Below are 5,317 nucleotides of genomic sequence, written 5' to 3' on the forward strand. Positions count from 1 at the left end.
GTAATGCTGTTCATGTTCCTTTACATACACTAGTTTTTCTATTGAAATATTAATTATTTTATTGCCATTTAAAAAATATTTTATTTTCCAATCATTCCCTCCCATTTGCCCCTACACAACCTTCCTCCTCATGTTGAGAAAACAATAAAAATAAAACTTTTGCAATCATGTACAGTCAAGCCTACATTTACTGGCTATGCCCAATCAAAAAAGAAAAGTCTCAATCTGTGCTCTGAATTCATTACTTCTAACAGGAGAAGGTAGTTAACACATTTTATCACGAGACCTCAAAAATAGCATTTAGTCATTGCACTGATCACAGTACAAACTAGTTCTTTGTCTTTACAGTTTTGCTTTTAGCTCATAAATTGTTCTTTTGATTCTGCTCATCTAACTTATACATACACACACACACACATACACACACACACACATATATATGCATACACACATTATTGTACACTGATCTATCACATACATAGAACAACTTGTTCAGCCATGCCAATTGATGGGTTCTCTCAATTTCCAATACCACAAAAAAAGGATACTATAAATATTTTTGTACATATGGATCCTTTTCCTCTTTTTTGATATCTTTGGGGGTATAGATCTAGTGGTGGTATCATTAGCTCAATAGGCAGGCACAGTTTGATAGCTTTGTAGGCATGGTTCCAATTTGCTTTGCAGATTGTTTGGACCCATTCATGACTCCACCAATAGTGCATTAATGTCTTGTTTTTCCATGGCCTTTCTTTTTTTTGTCAACTTTGCCAATCTGATGGGTTTGAGGTGGAACCTCAGAATTGTGTTAATTTGCATTTCTTTAATCATTAGTCATTTAGAACATTTTTGTATGGTTATTGATAGTTTCAATTTCCTCCTCTGAAAACTACTTATTCATATCCTTTAACTTTTTTGTCATTTAGGATCATTGCAAAGTACAATCTACTTCACCCCAATGAAGTAATGGCCTAATATATCATCTAAATACAGATTGAACATACTTGTTTCCTATTTAGCCAAAAACTAGTTAACTTGCTCCTCTGGACTGTGCATCCCCTGAGACACCTGTCAGATGTTAAGTCTAGCTGCTTTACCATGCCTAATTTCTATTCCTTTTTGGAATTACTGCTGTTTTTTAAATGTACTGTAGCACTAAGATAGCTTTTTCAAAAGATCTATAAAATGTTAAATAGAAATGAAATACTTAGACTGAGAGTAGAATTTGGAAAACATAATAAAATATGCCTAAGTAGGAAAAGAATGAAAATAAGTCATTTTGTCTCACTTCTCCCAAAACAACTTGGAATATACCCTTACCTAATAACTTTATCCGCAGACTGTAGAACACACTCCGTTGAGAAAAGAATTTCCATATACCAATTTCCTTTTCACAGATGTACTTAGAAAGAGGCATACTTTCTTAATCTGAACTTCTTTCTGTGTGAGAAGCAGTATGAATAATAATCCACAATGACTAAATAATGTTTTTTAAGCACTACATTTTAAACCTAACAGGTTGAACATAATATCATACATTTCCAGCATTTTGAAAAAGTTCACTTTCTAGTAGCTGTCCAATAGATTGTCATTGCGAAGAATTACTCCTCATTAATTGCTCTATGTACTTGGCTTATGTTAGACGTCTTTGGCTAAGTGATTCTGGGACCTGGCCATTTCTTAAGCCTGTTAAAACTTCTGTTCTTTCCATTTCTATTCCAAATGACTGAAAGAGCTCTAGAAGAATCACATCCACATGATATATGTCTGACTTGGGATCATATTCAGATCCTTACAGCTATTCTGGTGAAGCATACTGACTATTACCCACTCCTGATGTCAATCTTTTTCCATTTCTATTGATCCATTCAGTGTTTTTCTGAATGATGTTTGTACAAGCTAGACTAAAATCTTCCATTCTTACATGATAGTCAGGGCCTTGAAGAAAGATATTTCTGAGTTGAGATCTCTGTGTACCACTCCCATGTTATGTATATAATCTCCAGCTTTCAAAAGCTCTTGAAAAAATTTTGTTGCAACACTACCCATAACATGAGGACAGGAAGGTTCATCTACAGATGATCCCTTATTTTTATTTTGAACAATAATCCAATCCCAAAGAGAGATTTCACATAGCTGCATCTGAATATGGAGTATAAGATGCTACCTCACTTCAGTCTGCCCAAGCAAGGCTAAGGTTTTTCAGAAGATTTTTCCATGGATGTAACATTCTCCTATAGGTAAGATTTTACTTTTTAGAAATTGTATTTATTTGTTTGTTTTTAGTTTTAAACACTCACTTCTTCAAGATTTTGAGTTCTAAATTTTCTTCCCCTCCTTCTGCTCCTTCCTCCCCAAAAGAGCATACAATCTGGTATAGGCTATATATGTACAATTATATTAAATATATTTCTACATTAGTCATGCTGTAAAGAAGAATTAGAACCAAAACGAAAAACCATGAGAAAGAAACAAAAAAAGAGAAAATATTATGCTCCAATTTGCATTCAGATTCCATAGTTCTTTCTCAGGATGTGGATAGTTTTTTTCCATCATGAGTCTTTTGGAATTATCTTAGATCCCTGTAATGCTGAGAAGAGCCAAGTCTATCAAAGTTGGTCATTGCACAATGTTGCTATTACTGTGTACAATGCTCTCCTGGTTCTGCTCACTTCACTCAGCATCAGTTTGTATAAGTCTTTCTGGTTTTTACGGAAGTCCACTTGCTCATCATTCCTTATGGAACAATAATATTCCATTACATCCATATACCAAAACTTGTTCAGCCATTCCTCAAGTGATGACCTTCCTCTCAATTTCCAATTCTTGGCCACCACAAAAAGAGATGGATGCTGTAAATATCTTTTGTACATGTGGATCCTTTCCTCATTTTTATGATCTCTTTGGGTTACAGCCCTAGGAGTGGTATTGCTGGATCAAAGGGTATGACCATTTTATAGCCCTTTGGACATAGTTTCAAATTGCTCTCCAGAATGGTTGGATCAGTTTACAACTCCATCAGCAATGCATTAGTATTCCAATTTGACCACATCTTCTCCAACATTTATCATTTTCCTGTTTTGTCAGGTTAGCTAATCTGATAGGTTTGATGAGGTACCTCAGAGTCATTTTAATTTGCATTTCTCTAATCAATAATTATTTAGAACATTTTTTCATGTGACTGTAGATAGCTTTAATTTCTTCATCTGAGAACTGCCTGTTCATATCCTTTGACCATTTATCAATTGAGGAATGATGTGTATTCACTGAAGCATGTGGAGGTGCAGCTGCTGGAGGATGCTTGCCTGCCTGGCCCTGCACCAGAACACAAGGAGGTCTGGCTGCAGGAAGAAGCATACCCACCTGGGGCTGTGCTGAATTGCATGTAGGTTCACAGCTGGGGGACACCTGCCAGCCCAGGGCTGCACAGGCATGCATGGTGGTTCCCCAAGCTAGAGTCTGACAGTTCCCCTGGCTATGTTAATACATGTGGGGGGCCCTGGTAATGGTGTTTGCCTACTCCACCACGCTAGGGTTCAGGATCTTCTGCTAGTTTGCTGAGGTAGGGCTTGCTGGTACACTTTCTGTCCTGAAATGAGCTCCCCTTTTACCTTAGTGAAATTGCCCTTTCTTGCTGATCCTCCAAAATTCCTGGGCTAATAGATTGCTCCACCCCATTTTCTGCTAGCTCTGCTGTTCCAGGATTTTTCCTGGGGTGTTTTTTTTTTTAAAGAGGTCAAAAAGGGAGAATGATAGCGACTTGCTGCTTATTCAGCCATCTTAGCTCCTGGAAGTCCAAAATCCCAGGAATTATTCTCTTGCAGCATATGATGCTTAGCAAGTGATCTAGTAGATGCATTAACCAAGCAATTTTGTTGTGATTCATGTTCATTTGCATCTCTTGTGATCAAATCATTAAATTTTACCAATTTGTTATTCTGACTGTCAACTCAAGTTTCTGCAAAGGATTTTTCTTTTTCTGAGTCTAAATCAGCAATAATAATGGACGAGCTACTACTTTCATCACTTTGAACATGCCATTGATCTCTGTCCTCCGTCTCATCAGATACCAACTGGAGAGATGGTAACTTGACATGTTCTATCCAAGCTGTGTGATAACCTATAGTTAGGATGTTGCAGACCTGCCAGTACCTTAACTTCCCTAAGTACCCCCATACAATCCTTTTTAGTGACTTACTTAATCAGAATTTTCTTAATTGCATAAAATTGCATATTTAATTTGTTCTTGTTCTTGTATACTTTCCCATACCTGCCCTTTCCTGGGACAGTAATTTCCTGAAACTCATTTAGATAAGTAGAAGTCTGTGCTTCAAAGATCATCTCTTTTGCTCTGACTTTATGGACATTAGAGTATTCTTCATGCTGAGCCTCAAGTACCCTCTGCTTAGATAGTCTCATTAATTCCCTAATAGCTTTGTTGTGATGTAACTAGCCTCAAAGAACTAAATTCTTCACTGCAGGGGAAGGGAGACAACAGCCCTATTTTGGTAAAAGTCTAACAAAGTAATGTGAACACCTGTCTTGAATGATAGAGGTCTGGTTCATTCACATAGCTCATGTGCTCTAACAAAGAAACAAGCAATAGTTGGTTTGAGACTTCAGAGGGAAAAGTGGAGTGCAATAGAAGTCCTCTCACAATCTGGCGTTCAGCAGGAATATCAGAGTCATCATACTGAATGTCCAACCCCTCCTGGAGGAAGTCTATGGCAGGCAGCGGGGGCAACCCGGCAGCTCCGGCGCCCTTAGTTTCAGATTTCTGGGACCAGGAGCCATCCCTGAGCATCGCCCGCAACACGGGGTTGGCCTCCCTATCCAAGGGCTCCATGGGGCCCTTCCATCCAAGATGCAGCAGTGACTCTGAAGGGACTTCTGGCCTCTCTGAGGAGGTGCTACAAGCCCCAGGAAGCGACTGTCACAGGATGGGAAGTCGGTGTGGAATAGAAGTAGGCCACCCCTTCTCTCAGTGGTAGCGGCACCGCCATGCGCCCTATTCCAGGATGAGGGAGAAGCGTTGACGCGACGACCCCTGCTGGTGAGTGCGTGGAATCGCCTGCCTCTGGACGTGGCACTATCCCTTGTCTTCTTCCTCAACCTTCCCCCTCAAAAAAAAAAAAAAAAATTATGGAGGCTCCTAATTCTGGGAGTCTCTTCTCCCTCTACTGTTTTCCCTCGTGGAGCACAACCCTACCCCCAGAAACCTGGAGGAATAAGTTCGTTCCACCACGTTTTCACCATCCCGAAATGGAGGAGCTTTGAGGCTCGGGCAGCAGTGGGAAGATTAATTATTTTAGAAAAG

At 39.1% G+C, this 5,317-nt stretch overlaps 1 pseudogene; it reads right to left on the reverse strand.

Annotated features, from left to right (window-relative positions):
• Positions 1-1,531: 1,531 nt before the first annotated feature.
• LOC114033809 lies at positions 1,532-3,438 on the reverse strand (annotated as a pseudogene).
• Positions 3,439-5,317: the final 1,879 nt, after the last annotated feature.

This window comes from Vombatus ursinus, unplaced genomic scaffold (genome assembly GCF_900497805.2).
Source record: "Vombatus ursinus unplaced genomic scaffold, bare-nosed wombat genome assembly UNPS02007460.1, whole genome shotgun sequence".
Lineage (NCBI taxonomy): Eukaryota > Metazoa > Chordata > Mammalia > Diprotodontia > Vombatidae > Vombatus > Vombatus ursinus.